This window comes from Triturus cristatus, chromosome 2_1 (genome assembly GCF_964204655.1).
Source record: "Triturus cristatus chromosome 2_1, aTriCri1.1, whole genome shotgun sequence".
NCBI classification, from domain to species: domain Eukaryota; kingdom Metazoa; phylum Chordata; class Amphibia; order Caudata; family Salamandridae; genus Triturus; species Triturus cristatus.
The window spans coordinates 366,761,374-366,778,206 of record NC_140581.1 but is presented as its reverse complement, the minus strand read 5'-3'; the positions used below and the strand labels follow the sequence as shown (position 1 = coordinate 366,778,206).

At 46.4% G+C, this 16,833-nt stretch overlaps 1 long non-coding RNA gene and 1 other non-coding gene across 2 annotated transcripts in view; one reads left to right on the top strand and one right to left on the bottom strand.

Annotated features, from left to right (window-relative positions):
* LOC146865305 (uncharacterized) overlaps positions 1-16,833 on the top strand; it is a 227,929-nt gene that overhangs the window by 134,249 nt on the left and 76,847 nt on the right. The gene's annotated exons all lie outside the window — the stretch shown is intronic.
* On the bottom strand, positions 11,565-11,728 carry LOC146865308 (U1 spliceosomal RNA). The gene has a single exon (XR_014977462.1). It is a non-coding gene; the product is annotated as a U1 spliceosomal RNA (small nuclear RNA).

Below are 16,833 nucleotides of genomic sequence, written 5' to 3'. Positions count from 1 at the left end.
CAAACAGACTTCTTCCATTTTTTAAGAGAAAAGCTCAGGAATTATAGAGCAGGTCCGGCAAAGCCAGGCCTTCTTCTCCACCCTCCTTCTTAGTTTTCTCCATGCCATTCTGGGGCCTTTATTCGACCAAATAAAGGAACTAATTTGGCTTTGCATGCTCTTAAGCCATTCCTTCCTGCAGGGTAAGGGTATGGTATCAAAAAGAAAGGTAAACTTCGGGAGGATTATCATTTTAATTAAGTTCACCCGTCCTAAAAGACATAACTGAAGGTGGGACCATATCTTCAAAAGTCGGCAAGCCTCCTTTTTTGCCTTCTCAAAATTAACCTTGGTGATCTCATTTATGTCCTGTTATTATGACTCCCAGATATCTCATTTCTTCTTTCTTAGCCACCCCTTCCACCTCTAAGTTCCAGGTCATGATCTCCGTTTTGTCCCTATTGATCTCGTACCCGGAGACCTTCCTAAAATTAGTCGTCCGTCATGATCCTCTCTAAGGTATCTGCCATATTTGTGGTGTAGACAAGAATGTAGTCAGCATATAGACCTAATTTTTTGTTCCAATCCTTCTACTTAAAAGGTGAAATGGCCAGATCCTCCCTAATCTTCCTGGCTAGTGGCTCTATGTAGAGATTAAAAAGGAGGGGTGACAACGGGCAACGGTCAGCCTTGTCTCGTGCCTCTGGTAATGTGCACTGGATCAGTTAGATCAGCTAGAGCCATTGACTAGGACTACTGGAGATTCATATATGTCCGCCAAAGCCTTGCAGAAATTTGATCCAAGGTTTGCAAACTTGACCATTGCTTTTAAATAGGTCCAATTGACCCGGTCAAAAGCCTTTGCGGCATCTAAGGCCACCACGGCCAGAGGGAGCTTGTATGTCCTGGCCAGATTGATGGAAGCCACCAGGGTATATGTTAGATCCTTTTAAAGTTCTGCCCCGTATAAAACCCTTCTGGTCGTCAGGTATCATTCCTGCCATTAACCCATTCAACCTATCGGCTAAAATCTTAGCGTAGATTTTATAGTCTCTATTCAGTAATGATATCAGCCAATAGGAGTCGCATTTTTTAGGGTTTTTCCCTGGCTTCGTAATTAAAGATATAGTGGCCTCGTTCCAGGAAGCCGGCATTGTGGACCTTCCAATGAATAGAACGTTAAATAACCTTGTCAGTATGGGTGTTAAAGTATCTCCCAGAGCCTTGGAGACTTCTTGAGGTAGACCGTTGGGGCCCGGAGCCTTCCCCTTCTTGAGCTGCCTAATTACCTTCTCTACTTTGTCTATTTCCATTTTCTTATTTAGGAACTTTACTTTATCTGAAGGAAAGGGAGTTACTGAATCTTGTCCTAACCATTCCTTTATTTCTTCCTCTGTTGGTTTAAGGTCATCACGATACACTTTATTAAAGTGGCTGTAAAAAGTTTGTTCTATCCCTGTCGTTTCTTCAATCAGGGTCCCAGTTTGCTCGCATATCACCTGGTCTATTCGGTTTCTCGCTTGCTCTTTCTTGGCCTTCCAGGCCAACAACTTATTACACCCTTCGCTATACTCAAAATGAGCTAAGCGGCTGGCCTTCCACCTTTTCCTCACCCTGTCTTCGAGAGCTGTTGCCAGTTTGGACTTAACTTGTGTTATTTCTAGCTGTAACCCTGGTCTCGCTTCTTCCTCTGAGCCTGAGTCAATTATTAGCTTTTCTGAAGTGCGAAGCTGTTCCTCCAGAGCTAATACTTCTGCATAGTATTTCCTCCTTTTCCCTGCCCTCAGGGCTCCTAATCTCCCCCTTAAAAAGGCTTTATAAGCATCCCAGGTTATACCTGGGGGAGCCGAGCCCCAGTTATGTTTAAAAAAAACGCCTCAGCCTCTTCGCTCAGCATTTCGATAATACCCTCCTCTTGGAGGACCGTACGATCTAAAGTCCACCTAGATTGAACAGCCAGCTCTCCAAACTTCATTTGAAGCATTACAGCAGAGTGGTCAGACAAGTCAACTCCCATGTGACCTATACGATGGACCATATCTTTTATATTACCATCGATGAGAAAATAATCTATTCTCAACTGGAGCTTGTAAAACCTTTCTGTGTACCTGCTCTTTGACGCCAAAGGTCACACAGCGCCAAATGCTTCATCATCTGTTTAATCAATGCTGACATTTTTGGGTTAGCCAGTGCCCTACTGTATGATGATCTGTCAAGCACATGATTTAAGACTGCATTGAAATCTCCAGCTAAGATGATTGGATTGGTGGAATTTAGTAACTCTATCATTAATTCTCCCAAAGGGTTAACATCGTCCTGAATTGGTCCGTAGTAGCCTGCCAAAACAAAGGTGTAGTATAAAATCCTAACCTTGGCTACTAACCATCTCCCAGTTTTGTCGGAGACATAGGACTCTAACCTAGCTTGTACACTTTTTTTTAACTAATATTGCTACTCCTTTGGGTACTGCTGTTTGAGCTGTATATGCAACTTGATCAATCCAGTTCTTGGACCTAAAAAGCTCCATTCCCTCCTTCTCAGTTAGATGTGTTTCTTGCATAATTATAATTTGTGCTGGGCAGTCCTTTAAGTATTGTAAAATTCTTTCTCGCCTCCCTCTTACCCTGAGACCATTTATATTCCAGAAGAGAATTTTTTATAAGGCTCTCCTTCTTTTCACCCATCCCCAATACCGACAGAGTGTGATAATAAACCCTTGCTCATCCAAGAGGCTTCAGAGGAACTATTTATTTATTTATTTATTTTTTGTTTTTACCCCACCGCTCCCCACCCTGTGTACCCCCCTCTTCCTCCCCTACCTGGAAAACCCATCCCTAAATCTACACGGCTAAAACCCATAAGGGTCCCCCTCAGAGTGTGAAACTTAGGGAAAATACGAAAACGTATATTTTTTTTCTCCTGTTTTTCTGAAATTGGTTATTCATTGTTAATTTTTTAATTTAAACTTGATTATTTGTTCTGTTAGGCACAGGAATTGTCAGGGAGAAGGTTTATCTCTTTTTTTAAATTTGTTTTTATTTTTTATCTCTCCATAAGAGTTGTTTATCTCAACTATTTCTTCTATTGCATAGTCAGAATCTGTTCAAAGTCACATGAGATCAAAGATCCCCAGCCTGCAAGTCTTTAATAAAATAGTCGACCTTTTCAGCTGAGTTGAAAATAGACATTTTATTCTTATACATAACCTTCAAATGAGCTGGAAATCTTAGCTGAACTGTGGCACCCAAACTCTTGAGTGTCCATCCTTTTACCCAGTTCCCATTGCCTATTTGAGATAGTACTCGAGACGTCAGATCTGAACTCTTATATAATTCCTCAACTTCTATCCTTTTCAAGCTCAAGGCTTTTAACAATATCTTTTCTTTCAAGGAAGAGTTTAAGAAATTGAGCAACATTTTTCTCCGTTTTGTCCTGTTAGTATTTAACCTGAATGGGTCTCTGTGCACCCTTTAGCTATGTCGTCCTCAGATTCTTCCATCTGTAATTCCTTTTTAATCAACTTCACCACAAAGGATTTTACATCCTCACCTTCTTTTCCTTCCGGTACTTTCAGGATCTTTATATTATTTCTTCTTTGGAAATTCTCCATCCTTTGGGATCCTGGGGATCTGTCTGAGGTGTTTTAATCTTTCAGCCCCCCTGGTCTTACATCTCTTCAAAGAGCTCCCAACACTGTGGTTGAGCCCACCCCGACTTATAGGCGTCAAGGTGACCCGATGATGAAGCATGACACCACTAGGGTGTGTGAGGGTAACTAAACAAAAAGGAAGCACTTCCTTGCTCACCTTTTGGTGAAGAAAGATATATCCCCTCCCTGAGTTCTTCACATTTCCCCATTATAGTGCACCCTTATTGACCACTGGATGGTCTGTTAGAGTAATTTATTTGTGGTTAACTGATTAAATTTGGGAGGAGTTACTCTGACTCAGAATCCTCTCCACCCTCTTGGCATTGAAAAAGTTTTTCATTAGCCCTTGATGTGAATACATACTTACAGGGCTGGTCATGCTTCAGTTGGTCACCGCTGCTGGGCCTTCTTGCTCGGCCGCTGTTGCTTGTTGATTCTCGAAGGCTGGCACACACTCTTGGCTGGGCTTGGGGTTTCTCTCCTCAAGTGTGACGAGCAGGCCTTGTTGTTGGTCTTCAGTGGAGGTCTCTTCCTGTGCAACCGTTGCTGACAATTGGGGTGGGGATGCCTCAATGACACTTGCCAGCTTCCTCATTTCCCTTAGCACTTTTGATACGTGGTCGATTTGGTTGTCCGGGCTGTCTTTCTCTGACTGATCTTCCTCTTCTGAATCGAGTATGGCGTAGGGGTTGTGGTTACTCAGGAGTTTGTTGCGCGTTTAGGTTACAACCTGTGAGGGACTGTGCTTCCTTTTCCTGTGCTCCTGTTTTGTCCAGGAAACTTCCCCCCCCCCCTGGTTCTCCGTGGTAGGTTGGGCGGGAGCATCCATTGGCTCACAGGGCATACTGGATATCTTCGGGTCTGTGGCCCGGGACCTGGGTGGTGAACTGGTTATATTTGAGTTTGTCCTGATTGGAGCCCTTCCCTCTCCGAGTTCTCTTGGCCCTCCTCAAGGCTGGGACTGGGGGCATGGTCTCGACAGCCTCCTCCTGTGGGTCCCTCCAGGAAGGTTTGGCTGCCTGCACGTATGACCTACCTCTTTGTGGGCAGTCTTTAAAGTGGTGGCTAAACCCCCACTGAGGTTGCATGGGGTCTCTGCTTTGCAGCTCTTGAATGTGTGGTCTAGTTTGTAGTTCTTGCATGCCTTGGTGGTGTGGCCTGGTTTGCTGTACCTGTTGCATAGTTTGGATTTCCCAGGGTAATACAGGTATCCTGAGTCGCGCCCTAGGGAGAAGCTCGAAGGGGTGGATTCCATCTGGGGCTGACTGGTCCTCTTTCAACTTCACCATAACTGTCCATTTACAACCCTAGATGCTGTTGTTGTCCAGGTTGTGGGAGGGTTCTTTTGTCACTGTGCTGTGGCGACATAGGAAAGTTGTCCGGTCTTGGATATTGATCAGAAGGGTTTCTCTTCCCGCAGTGACCAACACATCTGCCAATATCTTCTGCAGATTTGTTCAGACATGAGTGTAAGCTGGTAGGTGCCTCTGGGTGCATCCAGTATTATGCACAAGATTTTGTGCTGTGAAACCCATCTTAGTTACCAACAGTTCTGTGAAGATCTTCCTGCACAGGTGCTGGGTGGAGCCATCTGGTTCCACCTTCCTCTGTCGCTTTACTGTGTTGTGAAACCATGGATTCAGCGGTCTGCTCATTGTGCTGTTCTGTTGTTGTGTGCCCAGGAGTGATTCCTCAGGGAGTTTGCGGCAGGTAGGTAATCCTCAAAACCAGTAGACGGGGGTCCGCTTTTCGGTGGGTGGAGGACACAGGCTCCAGCACGGAGGGTGTCCCCAAAGCGGCCGGGGGACCCAGAAGGGGCTGGCAGGGGTCTCCTTCAAGCCTGCAAGGGATCCCCAGCTGGCAGGCAGCTCCAACAGGTAGCGCGCAACAAGCAGGCAGTCCACAGCAGACCGGCAGCTCCACTGTGCAGTACAGTTAGCAAAGGTAGGCAGCCCCAGCAGTCACACAGGCAAGGCCTGAGACTGGGTAGAGCATTGGCATGGGGGGCGCAAAGTGACCAGCCATGGCCCCACACCTGTTTAGGAATCGGCGCAGCTGTCTACCCACAGCTGCTCCCCACAGGCCTCGACCAAGCCAGCAACATTTGCATGTCCACGCCCACCAGCAGGGCCAATCAGGGCCTTGCTTTCAGCAGCTGCACATTGCTCACACGGTGGGCAAGCACAGAAGGGGGCTTGCCAGGTCAAAACCGGGCCCAAAAGCAGAGACATGGGGCTTATTAGGCTTAAGAGCTACCACAGATTTCCACTCCAGGGGTAGGCAGTGCCCTTTGCCAGTCTAGGTCCCCGGTTGACTGGTTGCCCAAGGCCAAAGACCGACCTGCAAGGGAGCAGGGGTTCTCGCCCCTCTCAAACGCTCCCAAACGCGGCAGAACCCTCTCCGGGCCAAGGCCTAGGGGCCTCAGCCCAGGTCCGGGAAGGTGAGGATGAGGACGAGGCAACAGGCTCGCCTAGGTGCCCCATTGAAAGGGACAGACATGTCACCTGGCCTGGGCCTACTGCTGTGTCTGTGGATAGTCTCCCTGAGGGGGAGGCCGCAGTTAACCCATCATTCTTCAGGCTCACCAATTAGCATGGTATTCCCCTTTGCCCATTCCCCATTATAGCCAGTAGCACAATGGAAGAACCCAGGAGACAGCAAAGGGTGCTCCAGAGTCTTTTATTTTTTATTTTTTGAAACCAGAGATCAGAGTAAAGCGCGAACTCATTCCCCCACTACCAGAAATTATGCAGTAGAGTATCCCGCATTTGGGGACATTGCAGGGTCCAGCATATTCAAAGTGGAATGGATGATCCTCACCCTGGGAAAACCACCTTTAAAAAATAAAAAATAAATAAAAAAATTTATTAAGTGCTTCAAAGTTTGCGATACATAGGTTATAAAGAAGTGGTGCCTCTTCCCTTAAGGAGGGCAGTCCACTTTAACTTTTGTTCAATTGTACTTTAACATATACATTCCATTGGGTAGGGATTCAAATTTACATGTTGTTCACAGGTTAGTCATGATTTTAATGGGGCCAGTTGAAAGAGTACTGTGGGGCAGGAGGGGTCTATTTTTACAGTTCTTCCTCCTCCTCACTTTCCTTTTTGACAATGGCTGCATAGTGTTTTAGGAGGCTGTGCGCCATCCTTGGGCACGCTTCCCTGCTCACCACCTCTCCGTTGGTCACCAGGTGGGTCCTAGAGTACAGGATAATGTCCTTCACACAGCAGAGGATTCTCCAGCACCCCTGGATAGCTCCAACTGTGTGTGTCTGTGGAAACAGCCCGTACCACATGTGCTGATGTGTTATGTTGTGTAGGGGATGTGGGCTTCCAGCTCTTTTCTTAAGGCACCCCGTAGTCCCTGGGCGAAGGAATAGGCCCAGAAAAGATCATATGCAGTTTCCTCTATGGGGCAGTCTCTGTGCGGACCCCTTCACGGCCATCCCTGCAATGTCTTCGTGTTTATTTGTCAAGGTTTGAGAGGATACATTTTCCCACAAGTGCGATGCTGTTGCCAGAGGCAGGTTGCTCACTGGTTCTGTGGTGTCCCTGGTCCTGATGTGTTTGTGGATTGTCTTGATCTTCCAAAAGCTATGACCAATACAGTTCAGCCCAAATTCCTCCACAAACATTTCTACCTCCCTTTAGTACCATGTGAGGTTCCAGTTGAACGTCAATGTTGTTCTCCCACTTATCCTACCCCAGTCTTCTCCACACTGGGAGGACGAAAAAGCGGAACACCTTGTAGGCTTAGTAGTTCTTGTTCTCATTTCTCAGAGTTATTCGGACGCAGCCACCCACAAAGAAGGCTCTGAGGATTTTTAGATTGTCAGGAACTGCCTTCCCCTTTGCGGTGCTCCTTGTACACGACTGACCTTTTAACCCTGTCCATCTTCGAGTGCCATACAAAATGGAACGCCATGCTGTTTATTGCCATGCTATTTTGGCCGGGAGTGGCCAGACCTGTTTCACATACTGCAGCACGGGCAGTGTATCATTCGTGAGCACCAGAGCCTTCCCTTCGATGCTCAAGTTTCTCAAACTCCAGAAGCCCAGTTTTTACTCCAACTTGGCCAGGCATTCGTTCCAGCTCTTCGCAGCTGCCTCTGGTCCCCCAACCTAGCTGCTGAGGGTCTTTCCCAGTCCTGCCTCGATAGGGAAGGGGCTCGTTGCATAGGTCCCACTGCCTGAAGAGTTTCGCCTGTGAATTGTCCACATTGATTTTCTCCACTGATGCCTTGCTGAAATTCTTGCAGTCTTGCAGCAGGGATTGGACCAATATACCATCCGCACTAAAGAGGGTGACATTGTCCATACAGAGGGCACACTTGACCTCTTTCACCGCATCGCGTGGTGTCAGGATCCCTTTGATGTTTGGGTTCTTCCTGATGTACTCAACGAGTAGCTCTGTAACCAAACAAACAAAAAGGGGGCGGGAGCGGGCAGCCTCGTCTTACCTCAGACCTGATAGGAAAGCGGTCTGTTTTCCAACCATTTACAATGACTGAACTGAAGATGTCTTTATACATTATTTAACGTAACTGCAGAACCGCTCCCCAGCCCAAAACAGTATTGTACCCTCTCCATTAACTTATGGGAGACACAGTCAAATGCCTTTTCCTGATCTAGACAGACCAGGGCCGCCCAGAATCTTGCGGTCCGGTAATGTATTGTATTGGATCCTACCCCTGATCAGTGCCAGGCTAGCTGTGACACTGCGCCTGGTCCCCCTGCAGATTTGGTCTGGGTGAACTACCTCTCCAATGGCGCCCTTAAGTCCATTTACCAGTGTCTTGTCGTTTATATTCATGAGAGAGATGGGGTGCCCGTTCTTGTGGTCACATCCCTCCCCCATTATACAAGAGCGTGATCATTCCTTCCCTTGGAGAGCGGCTCATTATTCCCTCCATCTCCTCCTACAGTTGCAGGAGGGCTGGTCCCACAAGGTCCTACTGTGAACATATAATTCAACTGGGAGACCGTCACTACCTGGCGTCTTTCCTGACTTGAAGGATTTAACTGCGAGGTGCAGTTCCTCCAAAGTGAGGGTGCGTTAAGGACTTCTCTCGTTGTTGGGGAAACAGTTCTTGTGGTATGAAAACTTTTCTGCTTGAATCTTCCTTTGACCTCTTGTCTGAGTAGAGGTCCCCATAGAAGTATGTCACAACCTTCCTAATGTCCACCCAGGTGACATAAAGGGATATCTTCTTATTGTGCAGTTGAACCAGAGGGGTGTGCGCCGTGTGGATTTTCCAAAAGGAGTTACATTTCTCCTAATTCTCCAGGTTTTCCACCTTGGAACGGAAAATGATCCTTCGGATTAGTCATGAAAGTTCTCGCTCAGCTCTTTCTTGACTACCTCCAGAGGGCTCATGACAGTCCAGCCCCAGAGTTGCAGGTCGTGCAGTTCTTGCAGCTCTTGCTGCAGTCTACTGAACTCCCACTTTCTCCTCCTTCCAGCTTGCCTGCCCACATTCTTGAAAAATTCCTGGATCCTGCCTTTGACCCAATCTCACCATTCCCCTGTGGACTGGAAGGTGTCTTTCATGCCTTGCCACTGGATGTATGTCTCCCTCAGTTCCTCCTTTACCCCTTTCTCTCCAGCAGAGAACTATTCAGAGCGCAAAGTACCATCAGGGCGGCACCAGGTGAAGATCCTGGCGTTCGCTCCCATGAACCCAATGACATCGGTCAGGAAAGCCTCACCCACCATCTTCATCAGGTAAGTATAAGTTGGAAGGGGAGAGGGCATGGGTAGCCCGCTTGACATCTCCCCGCAGAACCAGGGTGGCATACACACAGGCAAGGCCTGGGGCAGAGCATGGGGATGGAGGTGCAAAGTGACCACCCATAGCCCCCGCACCATGTTGGGAAGGGGGCGCAGGTGTGGATGCCTATCCACTGCTGATTTCCACAGGCCTTGGGCAGGCCAGCAAAATTTGCATGCCCACGCAATCCAGCAGGTCCAATCAGGGGCTTGCTTTCAGTCTGCTACCCATTGCTCACAGTGTAGGCAAGCCAAGGGTACCACAAGCAGAGAAGGGGGGCTTGCCAGGTCGAAATTGGGCTCAGAAGCAGAGATTTGGGGATTCTGAAGCTAAAGAGCTGCCACTGAGGCCTACTCTAGGCAAAAAGAACAATTGATGGACAGAATGTAGAACAATGTCATACATTCACCCCAGTACAGCGATCTGGGCCTAAATCGATCGTTTTTTTGCTCACCATGCCATTCCAGTTTGGACCCAGCCATATGCAAATCAGTCTTGACCCTGCACCCAATGGGAACAGTCCAGCCCGAACTGCCAGGCCAGGTCCTCCCTGGACTGGAAACAAGCATCCTAGGATGGGTTTTGGGCTTTCAGCCCTCATCAGTCAGGATAGCTTGAGTCCAGTGGCATGGAGAGCACGGGACCCACGTCTGGGCATACCCGTCCCACTCGGGGTGACAAATGAAAAAAGATCAATTGATGGACAGAATGCAGAACAATGTCATACATTCACCCCAGTACAGCGATCTGGGCCTAAATCCATCATATTTTTGCTCACCATGCCATTCCAGTTTGGACCCAGCCATATGCAAATCAGTCTTCACCCTGCTCCCAATGGGAACAGTTGTGGGTATGCCCAGACGTGGGTCCCAGGCTCACTGTGCCACTGGAATCAAGCTATCCTGGCTGAAGAGGGGTGAAACACCGAAACCGGTCCTAGGATGTTTGGTTCCAGTCCAGGAAGGACCTGGCTTGGCAGTTCGGGCTGGACTGTTCCCATGAGGCACAGGGTCAAGACTGATATGGCCAGGTCTAAACTGGGGTGGTATGGTGAGCAAAAAGAATGATGGATTTAACCCAGATCTCTTGATCGGGGTGAATGTTTTGATTTGTTCTGCATTCCGTCCAATTGTGTGTCTTTTACTCCTGGGCTAGGCAGTGTCTTTTGCCAGCCTAGGCCCCAGTTGACTTTTAGTGGCTCAAAGCCAGGGACAGGCCTGCAAAGGAAGAGGGGGGTCTCACCCAAACCCTTCGCACACGCTCCCAAACGCGTCAAAGCCCTTGCCGGGCCAAGGCCTGGGGGCCTCAGCCAGAGTCCGGGCCTGGGAAGGAAAGGATGAGGCAAGAGACGGTCAGCCAGCCCACAGCCACTAGGGACGCGGCTGAAACGGACAGACATGTCACCTGGCCAGGGCCTACTGCCCTGTCTCTGAATTGAATAGGCAGCCAGAGTGGGAGGCTGCAGCTATCCCATCATTATCCAGGCTCAGCACTTAGCACAGGGGTCTCCAACCTTTTCTATAACTAGAGCTACTTATGTTCAATGAAAGTGATCCCAAGTTACGAATATCGTTTGTGTTGTAATAGCGACCACGTAAGATAAGATTACTTTAGTGGCCACCCCATGCAAGATTACCAGCAATGATCACCTCCGGTCATCATGCTGAGTTGTCCACACTAATGTAAAAAGTTATTTTCAATTTGGTATTCGTCTTTATGGGTAATACTGGGCAGTAACAGTTACAATACCCTAGTCACCAGGTTAATATTAGTAATATTGCAGGATTTATGATTAAAATATAAGCTTTAAATATATTTTGGAAATCCTTTTTCTCCAAACGTCAGCTTTTTAGTTCTGAAAACTCGCACATTTTCATTCCAAAAACACACCTTTCAATTTTGGGATGCATATTTTTTATTCAACCAAACAAAATTTTCTAATATAGCATGCTGTGCTGCACAGAGTAGAGCTACTTCCACGTAGCTGGAAACCTACCAGTAGCTCACAAGCTACTCGTTGGAGAAGCCTGACTTAGCATGGTTGTTCCCCAAGACCCCTTCCAATCCAACTTACAGCACCCTGGACGGACCACAGGAGATGACAAATGGTGCTCCAGACTCCTCTTTATTTTTTTCCTTTTTGTCTTTCTTGAAACCAGAGATCAGGGTAAAGCGTAAACGCAGTCCCCCACTACCAGAAATTATGCACTTGATTATTCCGCATTTAGGAATATCGCAGTGGTCGGCACATCCAAAGTGCAATGGATAGGCCTCACCCTGGGAGAACCTTATTTTTTTTTTTTTTTTTCAAAATCCTTTATTAGTATAAAAAGACATTACAAGTTTTAACCAGCTGTTGAACAGGTGGCTCGACAATGAACCAGGTGAAGACTGCACGCATGCAAATTCAGCACAATGCTTTACATATCAGCTGTTCTAATAAGAGTCCAGGGGAAATCTTGAAATGTTTTAAAGCAGAACAATTAAAAGTTTATTTATGTGCAAAAAAGACAAGTTAGGCGTTGTAAAAACTGGTGCTTCAGACGAAATCCAGAGAATAGAATTATTCATTGTGGTAAAACAGCAGAAATAACCAGTCATAAGGTTCGAAACAAATTAATTGATCTCATCCCATACCCAATCAGAATATTTGTTTTTTTTCCCCAAAAGCAATTATATCTTTATATACATAGTGTTGAACCAACGAGCGACCAAGTGCATAAACAACAGGTGGGGAAAGAGCTGCTCCGTTAAATAGGAGGTTACAAGCCTTCCAAAGCTCCTCTATAATGCAATTTCCTACAACCCATACCTTATGGCAAGGGTAGCTCAATCTTATTATGCCGAAAAGTACAGTCTCCTTAGTGAGAACCACATCATTGTAAAGGTGGGAAAGCCATTCCTTAACCAACTTCCAGACAGCATGCGCCACCATACATCCCCAGAATGAGTGTTCTAAAGACTCATCTAAGAGAGACTCGTTTCTAACACAAAAACGGGACCTGGAAAAACTCCTCTCATGTGAAAACAACTGTAAAGGTAAACAAGCTTGCACCACCGACCATGCAAGTTCATGATGGACATTAGTCAAATATTTTGCAGAAACATTTGCGGTATTTCTTTAGATGTTTGACAAGAAACCCCAACCACAAGAATCAAAGACTGATCGCCAATTGCTTTCTGTATTAATTTTGATAACACTAAGTCAATAGAAATCTGGCCCAGGTTGTGTTTCTTGATATAAATCTTGCTAAAAAGCTAACCAAAGAGGCATGATTCTGAGGGGCTTATTTACAAGCCCCTAGAGCCGCTGCTGCGTCACTTTTTTTTTAAGCACCGACAGTGCAGTGTGCAGGCCCATATTTACAAGGGCATGCAAAGCCACCCTGCGTAGCTTTTCATGGCCTTGTAAATATGGCTCCTTTTCACACATTACTTTGCATGAAAGGGGCGTGCCATTGGTTTTTCCACGCAACACCCATGGGTTCTGCAGCATTCCCAGATTTACATGTTTCGTAAACCTGGGACTGCGTCGGAATCCTATGTCTTCTCAGGGGAGGCGTAAGAGTGGCGCAACGAGAAGAAATACTTGATTATTTCCCCTCATTTTTTCCTCTTTCTATTTGTACTGCATTCTGCAACACACATAGAAAGAGGAAAATGCCATCTATGATTAGTTTTGTGCAGGAAGGTGTCCCATCCTGAACAACAGCAATCAACCCTGCTACGCAGGCCCCCTTGCACCATGGTGCAAGGGTGCCTGCATTGGCTTTCAACTGCTATTTAAGCGCCGGCGAGAGCACCGGGATGCACCGTGTTGGTGTAAATACAGCCCATCCCTTTGCTTTTAATGTCGCAGCTTGGCGCCCAAAAATGGCTTACAGCGCTGCGCTAGGTCACCATGTAATTGAGGCCCTGAGTGTGAAGTATTGGTGAAGACATCCTTATCCCAAGCCCTACATACTGTAAAGTTGATCCAAAACCTACAAAAGAAAGTCCATTTCCTCTCCTCTGTATTTGGACAGATACTCCCTTTGTTAAAATTGTTAATAAAAACAGAATAAAGGCGAAGCCCGATATCCGGTGCATCTTTACCACCCTGTAAAATAGGTTTATACATTTTAGCACATGCCACTTTTTCATGTTTACCATTCCAGATAAACTGAAAAAACCCATCTCTGAATTAAAGTCAGACAGGAATGGGGTATAGGTAAAATCATGACAGCGTAAAGGAGACTAGAGATCAATTTGACTTCAGATACAAGTATTTTCTCAAACAGGAAAAGGGCCCCAAAACTCCAAAGGGCTATTTTCTGTTTGACCTTAGTCATGCAGTCAGTCCAATTATGAGAGGTGTCACCTTCCCCAAATAAAATCCCAAGTACCTTAATACGTTCATGTACAACCTTAAGGCCTTAGTCAATAATGGTTCTTTCCATATATAAATGTTTCACTTTTGGTGACGTAGACTTTGGCTGCAACTGCAAAAAAAAAAAATCGTTTACAAAACCATAACACTTGACGAATAGAAGCATTGCTTGTACAAAAAACAGAAACATCATCCAGCAAAGTTTAAAGCTGCTGAGCAACCCTTTCCTCCCGGCAAAGGGATTGTCTTTACGATAGTATTAGCCCTTATAGTGTCCAGGAAAGTTTCACTAGCCAGGATAAATAAAGCTGAGACAAATGGCAGCCCTGCCGTACCCCAGAGCTGATGGGGTGAGTGGGTTTGCCATTGACCAAAACACTACTATAACAGTTATTATACAAAAGGTTATTCCGTGAACAAACCTTTTGACCAAAATTCATTTTCTTTAGGACCTTAAAAAGGAAGGAGTGGTTACATTTATCAAAAGCTTTCTCTTGGTCCAAATTTAGTAATTAGAGGATAGACCACGGGCCTAAACATACTATCACAAATCTCTAATCAAACTTAAACTACCTTGGATTTTACGGCCAGGAACACCATAGGTTTGATCGGAAACAATAGCAGTTGAAATCACTGGTCCGAGTTTAAAAAATAGTGTTTTGGACAGTATCTTAAAATCTGCGTTTAATAAGCTAACCGGGCTCCAGTTATAAACATCATGTTTGTTTCCTTTCTTTTTATTAAGGATTTTTATACTACCACCACGAAGTGAGCTGGAAAGAGAGCTGAACCCGAAAGAGTGCTAATATACCTGCTGAAGGTTGGGTCTAATAGCATCCCAGATAGTTACATAAAACTCTACTAGGAAACCATCGAATCCTGGTGGTCTCCCCTTTGGCAGATAGCTCATATCCCTCATTATCATCCAAGGGAATATCACTTTCCATGTCTGCTTTATCTTCAGACAGGGAAGACTATAAATGTTGCAGGAAAAGGTTGGCTGTAGCCTTATCACAGGAATTTCTAGTATACAGGTCAATATTAAAGTTGAAAACACTTTTACTAATGCCATCTGTAGTGGTGTGCCTGCATAGTCAGAGAGTCTAATATTATACCCCCAGACTTAGCCTTTAGAAAAAGAAACTAGAACACTTTCCTTTTCTTCAAAATATTTAGCTTTGCTGCATATAATGAATCCTTCATTATACTCAGAGTAAAGTGAGGAAAGTTTCTGTTAACATGAAAAGAATTCAGCTTGTATTTGAAAACCTAGGTTAAACCGGCAGAAGAGGTTTTGTAACTGTATTTGGAAATGGTGTATGTTCTGCCTCCTGTTCCTGGCAAGTCTGATCCCTTCTCGGATAAAGAGGGTTTTTGTAAGGAGTTTAACATCCTCCAAACAATCACTAAATGTAGGGAATAATATCTGAAGGGACTGCCAGTTTATATAGTGGGAAATACATTTTTGACAAATTGTTTTGTCTTCTAATAGACTTATATTGAGCTTCCTTAAGCCTTTCCCATGTTGGGGGACTGTAGACCGAAAGGCCAACCTTTAACAAATTATGATCAGAAAGGAAAACTGGTATAGTAATCTTTTCTGAGGAATGGGTGAAAATGAAATCAATGCGGAACTTGGTAGAGGAGTTGGGACTAGACCAAAAGAATCCTGGGTCATTTGGTTGAAGGACCCTGTATGTATCCTGTAAATTAAAATCAGTGATTGAATTTATGATCAATCTTAAACTTCTATCTAAGCGAACAGTAGAATGAGAAAATCTGTCATTGGCATGGAGTAAACAATTGAAATCCTCACCAATAAATCAGTATATAATTTCTGTAACTGAGCGAAGTGGGGCAGTATACATGAACAAGGCATATATCGTGGCCATTCCACACGGCATCTACACATAACACGCTGCCATTAACCATATGGTTAACTTTCTGAATGGTAAAGGTGGAGTCACGAAAAAGTATGCAAATACCTGCATTTATATCTAAATTCCAAACAGACTGACCAGAACCCCATCTATCTTGCAAACATTGGTCCTTCGTAGCCTCGGGTATAGCATACTCCTGCAAAAAGATAATGTCAAACACTGAATCACATTTAATAGCAGTGCCTAAACATCTAACATTGATGCTGCCTAAAAAGAGCATCAGGGAACAGTAAATCTTGTATGAGTCTAATTTCTTACTTTTCTTTTTAATCTTTTTCTTCCTTACTTGTAAAAAGGTATTATCCATGTCCGCCATGGATTTGAGAGGTCCTTGGACATGCAGGGCTACAAATTCTTTAGAGTCTCTGCTGTCCGCTGTGGACTCCACATCATCCCTTTAATTATCTTCCTCTTTTTAATAAAGAGGAAAATGTCAAGGCCACTTCAGTTTCGTCAGCGGGTATCTCATCCTTTTTGCCCCACTCAACTACTATACCCGCAGCAACAGAGTCCGAGAAAGAGGAAAGTCCTACTGCTTTACAAGCATAGTCAGTCCCTGCCAAAGGATTGCCATCTGGAACTAGCATGCAGCCAGGCGCCCCGGGGAGGACCGGTCGCCAGGCCCCCTTCTCGGGGGGCCAGGCGCGCCTGCAGCGTACCTCCGCGGCAGACAGCACCGTCGTGGGGGGAAAAACATTGCCAGGCGCTCGGCCCAGGAGCCCGCCCCCACCCACCCGGGGGCGAGGGAGGGGGCTCCCAGAGCGACGGGAACAGGCAGCCCCGCAGCCGCCGGTCCCTCCCGGGGTAACCCGGGAGAGACCACCCAAGTCTTCAAACCCCTCAGCCCGGCCACACGGGACCGGGTCGGACCGGGTACCTGGCAACGAGGGAGGGTCGCTCCACCTGCACATTCGCCGTCCGTCGCCGGATCGGCCCCGAGCCGTGCCAGGAGAGGCTGGCGATCAGCCCACCACCACCCTCGCCTGGGTCGGAGGCGCCGGAAGGGAAGAGCCAGGCGGCTCCCCATCCCGCACGCCTCCCACCGAGAGGAGCCGGGGTCCCCTCGCAGGCCCTCGGCCCCTTCTCTTCCAGGCCGCCCTGCCGCGCGAGAAGGGCCGCTCCT